A 19,338-nucleotide genomic window follows, 5' to 3' on the forward strand; every position below is an offset into this window, starting at 1 on the left:
TTCATCATCATCATCACGTAGCGCTACAAACCTGGGTGGGTCTTGGCTGACTGTACAACTTTTTTCCAATTTGTTCGGTCTTCCATCAACCTAGGATCAAATGGAATGTTCATTTTCCGGAGATCTGCTTGGATGTTATCTCTCCATCGCATTCTGGGAGGTCCGAGTGGTGTTTTGCCTGTGAGAATCACCTCCCATACCAGTTTTACAAGTCTCTCGTTATGCAGTCTGTGTACGTGGCCTGCCCATCTTAGTGGCTGTGATTTAATTTCTTGGACAATATTGGCGTCATTGTAGAGTGCTTTTAATTTAATATTGGTTCTAATCTTATACTGGTTTGTAGTGATGTCATGGTGAGGTCCGAAAATGTTTCTAAGTATTTTTCGTTCAAAGCGTCTGAGCTTTTCTTTATTTGCTTTGCTCATGGTCCACGTTTCGCATCTGTATGTTATTACAGGTCTGACGATGGATTTATAGATTTTGATCTTTGAACTTCTTGTAAGATTTTTTTATTTTATGAGCTTATCCAGTGCGAATAGACAGCGGTTTGCAGATTGGATTGTCTTTTATTGCTTCAGTAACATCTATTCTGTCTCTTCGTGTCGTTCTATTTATACACATATATTTCGTCTTCTCTTCATTAATCTTCAGCCCTACTTCACTTGTTGCTCCTTCCACCTTGTTGAAGATGTCTTTAGTGGACAGGATGAAGTCTCCAACGAGATCTATGTCATCTGCATATGCGAGTAATAGCTTGGAACCTCGAACCGATAGCAATTCTGTTTTTATTTCGGCCGACCTCATGGCTTCCTCTAATAAGTTATAAAAGTTATAACAGGTTAAAAAGTAGTGGAGATAACGCATCACCCTGTTTCGAGTCCACTGTTGATTTTAAAGCTGCCAGACAGTTTATTATTTACACGTACTTTAGATATTCCACCCTCCATACAGACTTTGGTCATCCGAATGAGTTTCTTTGGTATTGAGAACTCCGCCATGGCATTACATACTTGGCTTCTTTATACGCTATCATATGCCTGTCGAAAGTCTATAAAAATATTGTATATAGGTCTGGATGGATTTGGCGATCTAGTGCGTCTCCCCCATCAGCAGTTCTGCTGGTATCTCGTCCGGACCCGGCGCTTTGTGATTTTTTAGCTTATTTAAGGTCTTTTGGGTTTCTTCAAAGGAGATGGAGACGGGATATATATCTCTTCTTTGTGCTGTTCTTCCTGTATGATGTTTAAAAGCTCCCTAAAATACTCTTTATTCTTCAGTTACTTCTTTACCGTAGATTATCATACGGCCTTGATTGTCTCTCAGTGTATGGATGGAATTGGTTCTATGTCCTCTTTTCTCAGAGGAAATTGCTTTATAGAATTCTCTGGAGCCTGGTTTGAGCCGGTCTCTCTCCATAGCTTCATATTTTTGTTGTTCATAGTTTCTTTTCTTTGTGCGTATTATTTTTCTTGCTTCTTTTCGGCAGCCGTCCTATTCCTTTTTACTTTGGTCTGTTTGCAGTTGTATCCAAGTCTTCCCTACTGTTTGTCTTTTTTCCAGCTGTTTCTGACATTCCTCGTCATACCATGTTTTTGCCCTCTTCTGCCTAGTCCTTCCAAAGATCTTGTCCGCTGTCTTGGTTATTATTTCGGCAGTCATTTCCCATAGCTGTTCTATATCATTGTATTCTCTTTCAGAGTTCAAGGTTTGTTCAAGTTGTTCTCTATAGTTTTGTTGTTTCTATGTATTGTGCATTTCGTCCATGTTCCATTGTGGGTTTATTGTTGTTTTATTGTATTTGTGGCTAGATATTCTGGATTTGACTTTTGCTCTGACTAAGTAATGATCTGTGTCTCTGTCTATTCCTCTCAGACTTCTTACGTCTATAATATTGTTCCCATGACGGGCATCTACGATGATGTGGTCAATTTGGTTGCGCGTAATATGGTCGTTTGAGATCCAGGTTTGCTTATGGATGTCTTTATGCGGAAACATGGCTGACTTTATTAGCATATTAGAGAAATTAACAACATTTAAATATCCAGGAGTAATGATAACGAACGATGGAAAGTGAATAAAGCGAAAACACGAAATCAAAATTATATAGAGTTAATAAGCAAAGAAATAAAGATAAACCAAATAATCAAAAACACAGATTGTTGTTTTCAGAATTGAATATAATATTGTCCGAGAGATGATTGTTAATAATTTACACTGCCCTTCTAAAGCAAAAATGACGTAACTCAATGTTTTGCCAATTTTGCGTCAAAGTTTGTGGGTCTTTATATTCATAAACATCAAATTTACTAAGCGAATCAACCGTATCTCGCATGAAACCACTTCAAAACTGCTAATAAAATATCTCATATCTCAAAAATAGCTGTAAAACCTTGTCGCATTTGGCTTAACTCTATTTTCCTAAGCAAAATTAACCTATCTCAGAGATAAGTTAATTTGGCTTAGGAAATGATATAAAATAGTCTAGACATGCGTATTTTATGCTTAAGAGTGAATAGGCAGTCTGCAAATCAGTGAAGTAATGTATGATTTTGGTCTGTTTTGAGTGTTTAAAATGTGTGAAAAGGAAACTAAAAGTTCTTCTGATTTATCAGATTTAATCGGTTTTGAACGACCAAAATAAATTGAAGAATTTACCTAACGCTAATAATGTTTTGGACAACGTCTGCAGTAATAAAGATAATGGTAAAATGTTAATGGCTAGTTTAAACAAAAATATTCGAGAACAATCCAAGAATTCATTTAAAGTCAGAGATAGTGCAGCTAGTTGTTCGAAAGATCCAGACTACTTGCCCAGCAGTAGCAACTCAAGTTAAAGCATAACAATGAAATATATAAAGGTGAAGCAGTTGAAATAGGGTTTTCCAACATAGCTGTAACAATTAAAGTCGTAAATAATGTTGATATTACTAAAAAAGGTAAGTACAATTGGAAAATAAAAAAAATTCGAGTTATGCTGGTGACAGCAAAAAACTGAAATTTCGTGGAATGGCAGAAAATCATTTAGTTAAACGTAGTTGCCCAGAAAATAAATGCAGACTAAAATGTGTTAGCAAAATTCCAGAAGACGGTTAGTTTTAAATGAAGAATTCTAGAAACTGAAATCTTCCAACGAGAGAAAAGCTTTCATACTTCACCATATTTTAACATATTCTGTGAAACAAAAAACAACAGAATCCAGTGCTGAACCATATCAGAGGAACAAGTCACATACATATATGCTTAAGGATAGTGATGGTACTATGCAGAAAGTTTGTAAGGTATTTTTTCTTGGTACCTACCTTAGGATATAATAAAAGTTGTAATAATATTATTATTAACACATATTAAACTGAATAAGCAAGTAATTCGTGACCATATTACAGTGGGTGATCAAATTATTAGAGCCACCTATAGTCCATTTCCATCATATTGATAGCACATTATGTATGCAAATCCCTAATTGAGTATGACCACCAGGTATAAAGGTTGAAGCAGAATAGAATACAATAGTTTTGAGGGTTACTAATCCCTAAATAAAGTTGCCAGTGTCGGAGTGATGGAGATTAACAGGTACTAATGAATTTGCAAGAAATGTAAGATGTTTATTTTATTGGTTTTATATAAAATAATTTGTGGTCGTAACAGGGGCCGATTTGTAAAAAAATGAATATTATTTTAATCGAATTCCATTTCAGATTCACTACTTTCTTCAGAATCTAAGGAATCTTCAACTCCAGTGTCAATTATTACCGGTTCCAGCATTGCATCAGTCATATTATCCAAATTCCACATTTTATTTTCTTCCTTGTGAGCATGACTAACAGCATTTTTCCAATTTTCTGGAGTTACTTTTGATAAGGAATGTTCTAATAATTGTTGTAAGTCTTCTAATTTAAAAGTTTTGTTGTTGCGTCTGACTTCACCCTTTACTTGAGACCATATATTTTCTATCGGATTCAGATCACAGTGGTATGGGGGTAAACGTAAAATAATTACATCACGGTTTAATGCCATTTCGTCAATTATATATTTTTTATAAGCTGCTTTTTGTTGCCTTACAATAGGTAATAATTCCTTTTTTGTCGAATTCTCCTTGTACTCAATTGCGTGTTTATCCAACCATTCGATTATCTCTCCTTTTTTCCATGCCGTTGTTGGCAATTTTTCTGCTAGTCTTGAATGGTAACTAGCATTATCCATGACTATGACAGAATTTTTTGGAATTAAATCCAACATTTGCTCAAAATATTCTTCAAAAATGTCAGCAGTCATTTCCTCATGGTAATCTTTGGTTGATTTTGAGGCAAAACTTCGACAAAATAATCCACCATTGACAAAACCGTATTCGTTTCCAATATGGGTTATTATGAGTCTGCGTGCTGTTCCAACGGGAATATTGTTTATTCCAGTAGACACACCTTCGATGAATGCCTGACGGGAACTTTTCACATTTGTATCAACCCATAGATATGATACAGTATGACCTTTATTTAGCCAAGTCTCGTCCAAATAAAAAATTGTTTTCCCTTCTTCTCGGTACTTTTTAATAGTTCTTAGATAATCTCGTCTCCAACATACAATGTAATCTTTTTCAATTAAAACGGATTTTCTTCTATTCTTTTGCCAACGAAATCCCATCTCTCTCAATAGTCCCCATAATTTCTTGTTGCTTATGATTGGTAACTCTTCGTTTTCTCTAATTAATGTTTGGATTTTGTCCAATGTTGGAAATTCTTTGTTAAAAAAAAATGAGTGGACGCTGCGTCTTATCATGTTTTTATGTATTTCTTCAATTTCCAAGGGTTTACTCCCTCCACTCTTCTTGGGAGATGAAACAGTTCCTCCTTTTCTTTCTTTTAGGAATCTATAAATTGTTGCTTCTCCATCCCCTGTCATATTTGAACACATGTTAACGATTTCACGAACATAACTTAAAGGGCGTTGATGTACAAGTGCATCGTGTACATTTAATATTATATTTTTCTCTCTTAGACTGAAGGCACCTTTAAAACTACACTTAACCGGGATAAAACCTGTTGTCGACGTCATTTTTAAATGCAAATAACAAAATATCGACACCAAAAACGTAGGTAGGTAAGACATGAAGAATGTACATCTACAAACTAAATGGAAGATGCAAACAATTTCTAACTTATATTATTGGCATAAGCTGTAATGTGGCATAAAAACAACTTAAACTATCATTAGTAAAGCCATTATCAGTAATTCCAGGTAATCGTTCAAAGAAGATATTCTTTTTGTGTCAGGCGATAACTTGTATAGAAAACAATAATCACCTTTAAATTACTGTTTACATTAATTTATTTCGTGAAACATTGAATCCTCTCGTTAATCACCCGTGTATAATTAACAATAATCGTGTGGCATATATACCGACGTTTTTTACGCACAAAAAAGGTATAGTGAGATTAGTGGACACTTATTTTACAGAAGATTTTTTCAAGGATAATGAATTGTTGACGGCATCTTAAAATATTAATTTTTTTTTATTTATTTCAAAACAAGTATAGGGTGACGCCTATTGTTTTTTAAGCTGTTGAGGATTTGCATACATAATGTGCTATCAATATGATGGAAAAGGACTATAACAAAATTTAATTTTTTTTACAAAAAGGGTATATAATTGAGTTCGATAGTATATTAATGGATCTGTTTCCGTTTTATTACCTTGTAACACTTTATGAAAGTACAGTAAATAGTCTGACTACAGTGGCAACACAGCGGGCGTGGAAATTCGTGACTCAGATGCCATTGTTTGTTGTTTGTCAATGCTATCCAGAATGTTAAAACTGCAATTGTATGAAATCATCAAACGACACAAACAAGATCATATTCAATATAAATTTGACAAAGTGCTGCAAGAATGTGGACATGTTTCTTTAAAACTTCCGCCATATCATCCAGACTAGACTCTATAGAAGTTATTTTAAGTTAGAAGACGTAAAAGTGTTGGTGGAACAGGTATTTGCTAGAGTAACTGTAGATAACTGGAAGAAAGTGTGTGAACATGTTGTCAAGATTGAAGATAAGTATTTGGAAAGTGAACGTCGCAAAGATGTAATTACTGAAGAACTAAGGATTGATTTAAATGATTCTAGTGACGACGACAGTGCATCTGATTATAAAAGTGAATAATATAATTTAACAATACTATGTAATTATGTAACCTATGTGAATATAAGTTTTCCAAACTGTCCTGTATGTATGTATTATTTTTTTACTGTATTATAATCATTTCGTATATTCTTCTATTTAACTTTGTGACATTTAAGTAAGTAATAATATAAACAATAAAGATTTTAAAGTTAAAACAATCTTTGTAATTAATATTTATTAATACTGTAATCTGTAATAATCTAGGGTTTCACATATATAGACAATATACAGTGTGGCGCACCGAAAACGAAACAGAGGCATTTACTGGCAGATGATTCCTTTTTTGAAAAAACGCTCGGACCCGTCGATTTTGTTTTCGAGGGGGACACAAAATTGGCATAAAATCACTTTAACATTTGCAGCCCCTTAAGCGGGGGTGGCATCATCCCTAAAATCTTAAATAAAAAGGGGGGTCGAATGATCCATTATTTGAAAGGTCTTTCAACTCCCTTTATAATGATGTAAAATTCATGTATTCAATTCAGTAGTTTTGGAGATTTATTGATTTCAAGTTTAAAGTAGACTTTAATAGGTACATCAAATTAGTTTGTACTTCTTTCAGAAGAAATTTGAGTAAAAGCATTTTCTTGATAAGTAAATGCTTTTATTTACTACGCCCATGGTTTATTAATAATAAAAATAGCAATTGAACTGTCCTTTGTGACAAAAAAAGTTGTTTCTTGAAGAAAGATAAGTAGAGAATGCCACGTACTTATTTTAAATAGGAAATAGTGCATTAGTTTGCGATTGATTTGACCAATCTTTGTTGTTAAAATATCATTTATTGCTTTATACATAAATTAACCATGGTATATTCCACGGCAGAAAAGGTTGAAATTATTGAAATATTTTTCGGAAATAATCAGTGCGCTAATAGAACAGCACAAATTTTTAATGAGCAACATGAGAACAATAATGTGCACCGAAAATATGTTCTAGAACTTGTAGCTAAACTTCGAGAAACTGGATCAGTCGCCAATAAAAAACGTAATATTGAAAATCCTATAAGGAACGAAGCAACAGAAGTGGGGGTTTTAGGGCAAGTTATTGTAGATCCTACATTAAGTACCCGCAAATTGCAAACTTCGTGTGGTGTTAGTCGACGTACTATACAACGGATTCTAAAGGTCCATAATTTTCATCCGTATAAAATTCACCTTGTACAAGAACTTAATGAAGACGATTTTCATAAGCGATTAGAATTTTGTGAAGTTATGAGTGAACGAATTACAAACGATGAACAATTTTTATTTAACATTTGCTTTTCCGACGAATGTTCCTTTTTTTAAATGGCGAAGTAAATCGTCATAATTGTCGATATTGGTCGGACTCTAATCCCAGAATTTACCATGAGGTACACACACATCAGCCACAAAAATTAAATGTTTGGGCTGGCATTTTTGTCGATCATTTGGTTGGTCCTTTTTTCTTACCCGGAAATTTGACTGGTGAAATGTATTTGGAATTACTGCAAAATGCCATAGATCCTGCGCTAACAGATTGAATTGAATTGAAAATCAGAATGATGGTCGATACGTTGAGAATATGTTGATGTTCCAACAGGATGGTGCCCCACCACATTACGCATTAAGAGTTCGGCATTATTTAGATCAGACCTTTCCAGGTCAATGGATTGGTAGAAGGGGTGCCGTTGAATGGCCCCCAAGATCGCCAGATTTATCACCTTTGGATTTCTTTTTGTGGGGTTACTTAAAAAAGCAAAATCTATGCTACTCAGCCAACATCCTTAGAAGATTTACGACAAAGAATTGTGAATGAGTGCCATCAAATTACTCCTCAAATATTGCAAAATGTCCGGCAACGTTTTCAGCAAAATCTTTATTATTGCATGGAAAGTAATGGTGGTCATTTTCAACATTTACTCGGCTGACAGGTCAGTTCATTCTTTATTTTTAACAACTTTGCTGCTATGTATTGATCTCCTCTTACGATGATGTATTTAAACTTTAAATCAATAAATCTCCAAAACTACTGAATTGAAGTACATGAATTTTACATCATTGTAAAGGGAGTTGAAAGACCTTTTAAATGATGGATCATTCGACCCCCCTTTCCATTTAAGATTTTAGGGATGGTGCCACCCCCGCTTAGGGGGCTGCAAATGTTAATGTGATTTTATGCCAATTTTGTTTCCCCCTCGATAACAAAATCGACGGGACCAAGCGTTTTTTTTTTTAAAAGGAATCATCTGCCAGTAAATGCATCTGTTTCGTTTTCGGTGCGCCACCCTGTATGTATGCGATATATTATAATAATATGTATTAAAATGTAGTATAATATTGCCAAAAATATAATCTAAGATCATTGTTTAATAAATTGTGTGTACCTATCGTTAAAAATTTGATTTAAATCATGGAACGCCACTACTTTGTTTGGCGAGGCTTTATTGTTCCTAGAAATTTCCGCCACTACAATTGAAACATATTCTAGTAATAGTTTAAAAATTCTATTCTACAATATACTCGTATAAGCTAGACTTAGACAGGTAGAAAATGCATAAATCTGATTTGATTGTGGGATCTACCTGGAAAATCATTAAGTTTGTATAAGGTAAGCGAACTGAAAAATCTTACAACAGATCAGGTATCTCTTTTGAACTCTCTTCAAGATTTACCATACGCTCGACAAAGGGTAAAATAGAATTGACATAATGTAAAAGAGTGTGCAATTAGTGTTTTTAAATTCTATACAACATTAAAGAATTCAACGATTGGTTATTACAGAAGATATATGAACATTAAGAAGACAGTAGAAGAGTTCCACAAGATATTTTATTACGCAGATAATACTACACAAATTGAGAAGAATATTTTATTTTATTACTCACTTAAACAATAAATAAAAACTGCCTCTACAAATATTGTTTTTAAAATCGCAAATAAATAGTCATTAGGGACATACAAAGAACTGATTTTCGAGAATTGAGAAGGTTCTCACCTGACTATTGTTTGAAATAATTCTGTAAGTAATAATGCTTTTAAAGTTAAACAATCTTTATAAGCAATGAGTAATAATATTGTAATAAGTGTTATTTCAAATATACAAAAATGTTATCATTATCATTCTCTTTGCCTTCATCCCTATGCGGGGTTAGTTTCCCTAATTACATTTCTCCATCTTGGCTCATATCAATATCAATTCGCTTTACCGACATGTCCTTCCTAAGCGTCTCTCTCCAAGTCTTATTTTTTGGTCTTCCTCTTTTATTCATTCCAGGAACCCGCAGATCAGCAATTCTTCGTATTGGGTCATTAAAGTCCCAACGTTGAACATGACCAAACCATTGTAACCTATGCTCCTCCCATTTTGGCAACAATTGTCTTATTACATTGCAGTCCTTATATTCATGTATATCTTCTTTTGTCATGAAATAATTTATGTGAGAGTGAAAAATGTTGACAAATATAATCTAATATTTTTCATACCTTGTGTCTATTTTGTACATATCGATTTTACCTATTATAAATCATATATATTTTTTGAAACGCCACTGCTTCGTTATGTTAAACATTCTTCTCCTTATTGCACTGTCTCCTTTCGAAGGTTGGCGATCCAAATGACAATTGTAGCTTTGGAAACTGCTGCACAAAAGATTTCTGTTGATGAGCGGTCAAACCATCTTCTCAGGTCTTTCAGCCACGAGTTCTGGCGTCTTCCAACTGATCTTTTGCCCTGAACTTTACTGATTTGGAGTAATTCATATCTTTCACCTCTCAACACATTACCCAAGTATTGTATTCTTCTCTCTTTAATTATGCTGTGCAACTATGCAACTTTTTGTATCCATGGAATTCTCAGCATCCGCCTGTATATATATTATCCGCCTGTATATATATTTCAAAGACATCTATTCTTTTTTCTGTTTCAGAGTCCATTGTCTAACTTTCACAGCCATATAGCAAAACAGAGAAAATGTAACATCTGATATCTTAATATTCGATAGTCATCGCAGTGTGAGGCATTGGATTTTTTTGGTAATGTTACGAATCTTGATTTTAGCCAGTCTGATGGTATTTTATGTGTCCTGTATCTTATTAAATAGTGCTGTCATTAAGTCGAGGCTTTTAATTTCGTTGTCTGCAATTAATTTAAGTATTTCGACACTGATATTGTCTGGACCGGTAGCTTTTCCGATTTTTCTGAATAAATACAGCATAAATAACTTCTTCTTTTGTTATTTTTGGACCTTTTTCATTTATTCGATTATCCGTGGATGGTGGAGAGCAAGGTCTATCATCGTCAAAAAGTGTCTTATTGTTATTTCTTAATATTGTTTCTTGTCTCTCTCTGTGTCTACCTGTCATTTCGTTCACTTTTTATGGACATTAAAGGTGTCGATGTTATGACATTACTGGTGAGAAATTCTCGCCACTGCATTTGAAACACGCTATAGTTACAAGCAACGAGAAAATAAAAAAGAAAACATTAACCCTATGATAAGTATGAAGAAACCAGCTATTAGAGCATTATACAACACAATCTGGAACGAAAAACTGATTAGTATGACCATACAAATTAAAGATAGTATGCTGAAAGTAGTGACCAGTTAGACATTATCGGAAAAACAAATACGTAATAAAAAATTTGAGAACAGATATTGGAAATCTGAACGTCAAAAAAATGTAAAATAGTCATGGTTTCGAGACCAACAAGATGAAGAAAACTTTAATAAAAAACTTAACCTGATCAGGTAGATAAGATAGCTCCGAAACGATCGAAAGGTCCACGGAACCAAATGACAAAAGCTTTGAAGTATACATTTACAATACAAATATACAATTTCTAATATGCCGATGGTCTATCTATCTGCTTTAAGCGATGACACAGATAAAAACCCACGGGACCAACTTTTTTATACAGCCTTCTATTCTTCTGGTTGTTATCCTACATATACACTAAATGTTTTATACTGCATTCAATATTTGCAGAAAATATATACATGTAAAAACAACAAAAAATAAGATAAAACATAGGAAGTCTTTATCTGTAGACCAAATTTAATTATTAAATAGCTAATTATAAAACCATTGCATCATATTGGGATTTAAATATTTTAATTATTTCTTAAAGGAGACTTCTCATATAAATAAATATCTTGGAACGTTGGAAACGAACGTCTAAAGGAGACTGTAAGTAAAAAAATTGAACAAAAAACAGTGTGACCACAAAAGTAACTCAATAATCGAAAACATTAGGAAGATAAAAACAAGCACAAAACAGAGGGGAAATAATTACGGTGAAAAGAAGTATATCACAACGTGATAATAAATAAACAATCACAATAAACCAACGGCAGCTTGCGCTTAGGAGAATTGGAGCAAGCAGAGGATCAAGCAAAAACTGAGGATCAAACTCAGGAAGATGAACAAGAGAATGACATACAATCTGAGAAAAGTCTATTCCAAAAAGTAACAATATATAGTCAAAACAATACCATCAAAAATTTGAAGTAAATAAAATAATGAAAAGAAGAAGGATAACGAGGAAAACCAGACCAAAAAAGACGAATCTAGACACAAAAATGACAGAACTGCCAATACGGCAAGCAAAACGTCACAGTCCAAGGTGAAGTCCGCCGAAACATCGAAGACTTTCGACTCAAAGCTTCGACATCCAGAAACCCTATGGGCACGCTCCCAATGAACATACATAAGTCGCACCAAATGAAATCATCACTAACCAATATGCATGTAAGAAAATTATAGACATCATCACAACAGACATTATGGCCGAAGGAAACTAGGATTTTTAAAATGATATGACTGCAGCCACTAGCGAGAAGAAAAAGAAAATATAACACAAGCACTTGAGGACGATGACTTCATCGTTAGTAAAAACCAACTCTTCAAAAGAGCCATAATAGGACAGTCTGTCAATGAAGACTCCAAAGAAATAAAGAGAGAAATCGAAGAGTTGAATATACCTAATTAACAATAAAAAAAATGAAATACAGCTACGACAAAAGGCCGCTGTCCATATTTATTGTACAGGTGTCTAGAAAAGATGAAGAGGCCTTGAGAAATATGACCTATGGCCTATCGCACTGTAGCATTTCAAATCACCTTGTATATGTTAAAACACCTTTCGGTAGTATTTTCAATCCTTTTGCATCGCTGGAGTTGATTATAAACACATTTTAAAGTTTTTTTGTATATCACAGATTCGTATTTATTCGGTATTCTTTGATCGAGAGCCACTTTAGGATATTTTGCGCGTCAAATAAACAGAAATATTCCTATTTATGTTGTGCAAAGTGTGCAAAATATGAGGTACCCCACCCACACAACTACAGATGCGGTAGACAACCCATATAGACCAAAGCATGGAACGATAGTGAGAAACAGACCACCAGAAGAATTAGGTAACAGATCGCATACAGACTCCATACTTCTATGATTTCAGAGCCTTGATAAATTGGACAAAATTAATAAAACTGCTGAAAATAACCTTTACCTAAGTAATTTTTTTTCTACTAGAATAATTGTTTAAAATTTTTTATTATTAAAAATATTATTCTAGAATTTTTAAATTAGAGGAGGTAGAATCTAATTCTAGGCACGATTTCTTCTTCATCATCTACGCTTGTATCACAATCGTATGCTGAAGGTTCATGCATAATTTGAAAAACTTCCTTTGGAAAAGATACCTTATGTTTTTTTATTCTGTTTTCTATTATTACAATTACCCTGTGGAATACGTCCCCTAGTTTTTTCTCTTACTAGTTTTTCTAGAATGGTTTTTTACCATCAAACTTATAGATTTTATTCCTTCCTTCGGATGCCTCTTCTCCAAAACATTTAATGGGTAATAGTGTATTTTGTATGTGTTTCGTGTGTTTACCATGAACTAAGTGCGTGGGTCGTCCAGAAAATAAAGAACGTTTGCGCATTAAGCTTGTCGCCATTCCATTCCCTCACCACTGCGAATTCCTGCGCGGCAGTTACATCTGTCTGTAGCATGGGTGTGAGCCAAGTTTCGTTACTATTATGGTCATGCATTTTTCTTCTATAACATTTTGAAATGGCTGCGCCCAGATAATCCCCCCAAATGTGAAGTACGCAGTGTGATTAGCTTTTTAAATGTCAGTGTTTAATTCACGTAGAATTTATGCCTAGTGGTAAAACAATAAATTCAGAAGCCTATTGCGAATTCCTTCAAAGACCAAAACATGCAATACAGAATAAACGACGTGGAATGTTGTCCACGAATGTGTTTCTGATTCACGACAATGCTCGGCAACATGCATCGGCAAAAACTTCAACGTCTACAATGGGAAATTTTCGAGTACCCTTCCTTCAAACCAGACTTCGCGTCTTCCGATTGTCATCTGTTTCCAAAACTAAAGGAATTCTGGGGTAGAAAGGAGTTTGTAAACGACGAAGAACTCAAAGATGCGATTTCCTGACTTAGGCGTTTGGCGTTAAGGGACTACAACACCGGCATCGAAAAACTGATTCTATGATAAAATAAATAGCTTTGTTAATTAAATTTTGTGTTGACCTATTTTGTTTTTAATTTTTTATGCAAAAACGTTCTTTGTACAAACGCACGACGGGCAGCATTTGTGCTGCCAAAGCCGTTTGGTAGCACAAACACGTTTTTTTAAGTTAATCGCCGTACAAATGGAATTTCTCCAAAAACTACATATGGACTACATAGTTAATATATGGAATTATTCAAGAGTAGACTAACTTGAGAATAGCCCCGTGTCTAATATCAAGATACTGTTATTTACTAAAATTCCTATTTAAAATGAACTAAGTGCTTCTCGATACTTATACTTTCTTCAATGAAAAAGAATTTTTCTCACTTTATTCTAGGTCTTGCTGGACTTTTATTGACTTCTTTTAAAACTACAGCCAAACACAAATTTCCTTGATGACGGGTAGTAGCAGTTTGCAGACTTAAGGACTGCTTGATCTTTTTCTCTAACGAATTCAGAAGCTTCTCTACGTTAGGATGACAAGTTGGCTCACTTGCGCCCATAGTAAAATATTCGTTAAGGCTATCAGAACGCTTATTGTAGAAATATATCTTTAATCTACTAGATTGCGGCCACTTATTATCAGATATTGACCGGTGTAGACGACGAAAAAAAAATATTGTCGAAGATATTACAGTAATTCATAAAATCGCTGTTGGGAGTAACCATCGGTTGGTTAGAGCAAAAATATTGATCAACATTAGAAGAGAGAGGAGAGCAATGATAACAGAGAGGCATTCTAATAAATGTAAATCGATAGAAGATAGAGTAGCTTACTCATAACTTGGAGAAATCATCCTAAATCAATTGGAGAAGATAAGATAGTCATTAAACAAATCGAAGTAGGAGAAAAAACGTTAATAACCGTGCTGAAAAACATGTTCATTGTTTGTTTGACAAGAAGCGTAACCCCCTCCCAACGGCATAATGCAATAATAATCATATTGCACAAAAAGGTGGCATTTCAGACCTAAAGAACTACAGATCTATTAGTTTGCTCTCCCATACATGCAAACTATTCATGAAGATAATAACAAAACAGCTTGTGAACTGGATAGTTACCAACCTTACGAATAGGCTGGGTTCCGCTCCAGATACGGAACAAATGACAGACAATGAAAAGGCGTTTGATACTATAGATCATCATAAAATGCTTTGGGCGTTGGCTGACTGCCGCATTGACTACGGATATATTGCCTTGATTAAGAGTATCTAGTAAACTGGTACAGCTTGTGTCCGACTTCATGAAGATACCAAGTTCCAAATAGAAAATATAATTAGACAGGGCGATACTATCTCCCCGAAATTGTTTACAGCTGTACTCGAATATATGTTCAGCGAATAAAATAAGAGGATAATATGGGAATTAATATAAATGGAGAAGATTTGAACCACCCAAGGATTTGCCAATGACATTGTTTTAATATCTGATAGCGTTGATAGAGTTGATAAAGCTACAAAACTACTGGAAACGCTCTATGAAGAGTCAAAAACAATTGGTCTTTAAATTTACACCTCAAAGACAAAATTTATGACCAGATTGAAAGCCATAGTATCGACCAAGTAGCTTACAAATATCTGGAGCATGGGATTCGCTGAAGCCGAGATAATCAGACAACTGAAATACAAAGAAGGATAGGTCTCACATGGACCTGCCTTTGGTAGATTGAACAACATCTTAAAAGTCTAATATTCCAGTTTGTTTAAAAAGAAAGGTTTTAACCAATGTGTTTTACCCGTTCTTACACATGGTGCAGAAACACTAACTCTGACAAAAGAACAATAAATAAAATAAGAGTTACATAACACGCTATGGAAAGATCAATGTTAGGTATTACCATCAGAGATAAAGTATCAAACCTAGAAATAAGAAAAAGAACAAGAGTCACAGATGCAGTGGAAAAAATAGCCATGGCTAAATGGGCTTGGGCCGGACATGTTGCCAAATTGTCAGATGATAGATGGACCAGAAAGATTCTGGAATGGCGACCAAGACAAGAGGCACATCACCACAAATTGGATGTAAGGAGCTCAAGATGAAATAGGTGGAAAATTTTACGGGAGGAATATGTTATAGCGGTGGACAAATATAGTCTAATTGACGAGAAGACGAACCTTATCGATATATGGAGGATTCTGTACATAAGTCAAGATTTTCATTGTATTTATCTTAATTTTCAAAGTGTGGTCTTATTTTTGTAATAAATCCTCATATTTAAAATGATGCACTTTCTAAAAAAAAATGTAAAGATTGCAAATATTTGTAGCTATATTTTTTTTTCTAAAATAGTCATTAATAATCTCCTTACATATGCATACATATAAGAACCCAGCCTAATGCGGCCATTATTTCTAGTCTACAAATCACGGCAAGTCTAGTCAAAATTTGTAATTTTTTATTTTCTGAATGAAAATTATTGACTTGTTTTTAACAAAATCTGTAAATTACTTGCGATATTTTACTATATATAATAATTTTACATACCTTTGAAGAATATTATAATGAACACGGCGTAAATATATTTAAAAGCACTGTTATTATAACACTTTCAAAGCTAATATGATAAACAAGCGCATAACATGATTGCCATAACAATTAAAATATTGTTATTATTCTAGAGCACAAGTAAGATTACACAACATTACAATACGGGAACGAGTATAAAAACTTCTATTTTGGAATGTTTACTTTCAATAATACGTCATTAGTCATACATCTAGCAATGTTGAAAATTTTAGTTTTGACCAGAAATTAGTGCAAATGAAACCACAGTGCATAGGCGTGATAACAACATTTATGGCAACGATGATGACGAAATTTATAGAAACGAATATCAACAAAAGGTGAGGAAATAGGTGACTAACCAATGAATGTTTCCTTTCTTTGAGACTACAGAAGTAGTCAATCCGTAACAAACGAATTGATATTCACAAGATGAGTTTCCTAAAAATGGACACGAAGAGCCCAAATCCTCGAGCGCCATGTCGCCAAACTGGGAATAGCCCAGAGCGGAGACTTGAGACCCGAGCAAGCAATTCAGATTCGTAGATAAGTCTACAGAGAAAACAGGAAAAATGCGCCTGACGCTAGCCTGCATTGACCGGTTAGGATAGCGTGTTGGAGTTCTTATACCCAGGATTCCCATCCCAACAGCATTTGGCTGATCCAAATGCTGTTGGGAGACCTATCGCGCATCAGGGTGCTATAGGAGGAAAAGGGATGGTCTGGAGCATTGGATATCTGTGGAGTGATTCAGGCAAGAGACAGGCACTCAAACAAACTGAGCATCCAGAGGTGGAAGAAGCTTTGTATATGTTATTTGTTCAGGAAAGAAACAAGCATACGCATATTTCCGGACCCATGTTGGTCATGAAAGCTAAGTTTTTTTACAAGGAAATAATGAAAAAAGATGACTCTGTGGCTAGCGAGGGATGGCTAGAACGTTCATGACATACGTTTAATGACTATTACGGGAGAGAAACTTTCTAATGATACAACCTGCCTAAAGACTAAATTGAGATTTTTACAAAAAGTGAAATATTTAGATCTTAGCCCGTCACAGGTGGTACACAAGGCAGATGAATCGGAGCTTTTTTAGCGTGTGATACCACAAAACGTTTGTTTAACAAAAATTCTGCGGCTACACACGCACTAAAGATTGTGGTCGTTGAAAAATCTAATAAACCAAGTGCATTCAAAAACATTGATTTACCTGTACACTATTACGGACAAAAAGTGTGTGAATGACAAAAGATCTTTTCATAAAGCGGTTTGATGAATACTTCCTGCCAGAAGTTAAAACATGGTTGAAAGATCAGAATTTTCATCAAAAGGCGTTATTGCTCCTTAATAACGCTCCTGGTCATCCGTCTGAAGAATAACTAACAACAAAGGATAAATACATCAATGCGATATTTCTTCCACCAAACTACCTGCAGCGATTTAACCAATGGATAAGGAAATTATTCAGTTTTTCAAGCAAGATAACAAGAAAATCCTGCTTCTGAAAGCGGCATCAAAGGAGCCTTCCTATAGAAAAATGTTAATGAAAGATTCGAGATGGAAGACTTGGTTGTTGATCTTTGGCAATATTGGAATGCATTGTCCCTATCAACTATTACATCGTCATGGAAAAAAATAATGGCCAGATATTGTCACCACTCATAACAACTACAAATCAGTGTTTGGTTTTCATGGAAGTCAATTATTTGAATTTGTCAAATGCGACAGAATATAGTAGCCTATGTTTTTCTCTAGAAGAAGAGAATCTACAAGCTGTGTGAAAGTCAAATTTCCCCCAACCAGTTCGGGTTCACAAATGCTGTTGGTACTAGAAAGGCTTTGTTCTCAGTACAAGTCTTATTCCAGAGATGCAGAGTAGTCAACTGCGACGTATACGCATGTCTAATTGATTACGAGAAAGCATTTGATCGAGTACAGCACGCCAAGATGATGCAAATACTAAAAAAACAGGAATTAACAACCAAGATCTGAAAATTATTAGAAGTCTCTACTGGAATCAGACAGCACATCTCAGAGTTGAAGGTGAACACACTGACTATGTGAAAATTATGCGTGGAGTGAGGCAAGGCTGTATTTTATCGCCTTTAATCTTCAATTTGTACTCTGAAAGAATATTTATCGAAGCTTTGCACGAGACTGAAAAAGGTATTCTACTAAATGGTTGCCGGCAAACAACATCAGATATGCAGATGACACCATAGTATTTACGGACAACTTAGAAGACCTACAAGTTCTTATGAACAAAATCACGTATTACAGTCAACGATATGGACTCAATATAAACGTTAAGAAGACAAAGCTTATGATAATTAGCAAGAAAAGAATAACAGAAGGTCAACTCTACGTCAACCAACCCCCTGTAGAAAGAGTGACGCACTTCAACTACCTCGGCACCATAATAAATGAAGAATGGACCAACAACCAGGAGACTAAAGCACGCATCGGAAAAGCTAGATCCACCTTCAATCGGATGGGGGCCTTCTTCAAGAGTCACAACCTCTCTCTTGATACAAAAGTAAGAATGATGCGATGCTACGTCTTCTCTGTCCTTTTTTATGGTGTTGAATCGTGGACCTTGAACGAAGATATGTGCACAAAACTGGAAGCATTTGAGATGTGGCTATATCGGAGAATGCATAAGATTCCGTGGACTGACCGAGTCACAAATGAGGAGGTCCTCAGAAGAATGAATAAGAATCGAGAAGTACTGACCACCATCAAATCTCGAAAGTTACAGTTCTTCATACATATTATGTGAAATGAATCCAGATATACTCTCCTTCAAGCCATCCTGCAAGGAAAAATATTTGGAAAACGAGGTCCAGGAAGAAGAAGAACATCTTGGTTAAAGAACCTCAGAATCTGGTTTAATACAACATCTGTGCAGCTTTTCCGCGCTGCTGCAGATAAGATAAAGATTGCCATGATGATCGCCAACATTCGTAACGGATAGGCACATCAAGAAGATGTTTTTCTCGTACCTTTGCCTTAATTTGTAGATGATGAAGCAGATATTACTAGTTTAAAAAAGCATAACTACGATCCCCTTTTCAACTCAGTTTGCCCAACGTCAGATTTTTTAAAAACTTGTTCAAAAACAGCCAAAAAAAAAGTACTACATGAACTTTATTCA

At 34.8% G+C, this 19,338-nt stretch overlaps 1 protein-coding gene across 3 annotated transcripts in view; it reads right to left on the bottom strand.

The window, feature by feature from the left end:
• The window catches only part of LOC140432676 (transcription factor E2F1-like), a 142,857-nt gene that overhangs the window by 85,944 nt on the left and 37,575 nt on the right, over positions 1-19,338 (bottom strand). The gene's annotated exons all lie outside the window — the stretch shown is intronic.

Source organism: Diabrotica undecimpunctata, chromosome 1 (assembly GCF_040954645.1).
Source record: "Diabrotica undecimpunctata isolate CICGRU chromosome 1, icDiaUnde3, whole genome shotgun sequence".
NCBI classification, from domain to species: Eukaryota; Metazoa; Arthropoda; class Insecta; order Coleoptera; family Chrysomelidae; genus Diabrotica; species Diabrotica undecimpunctata.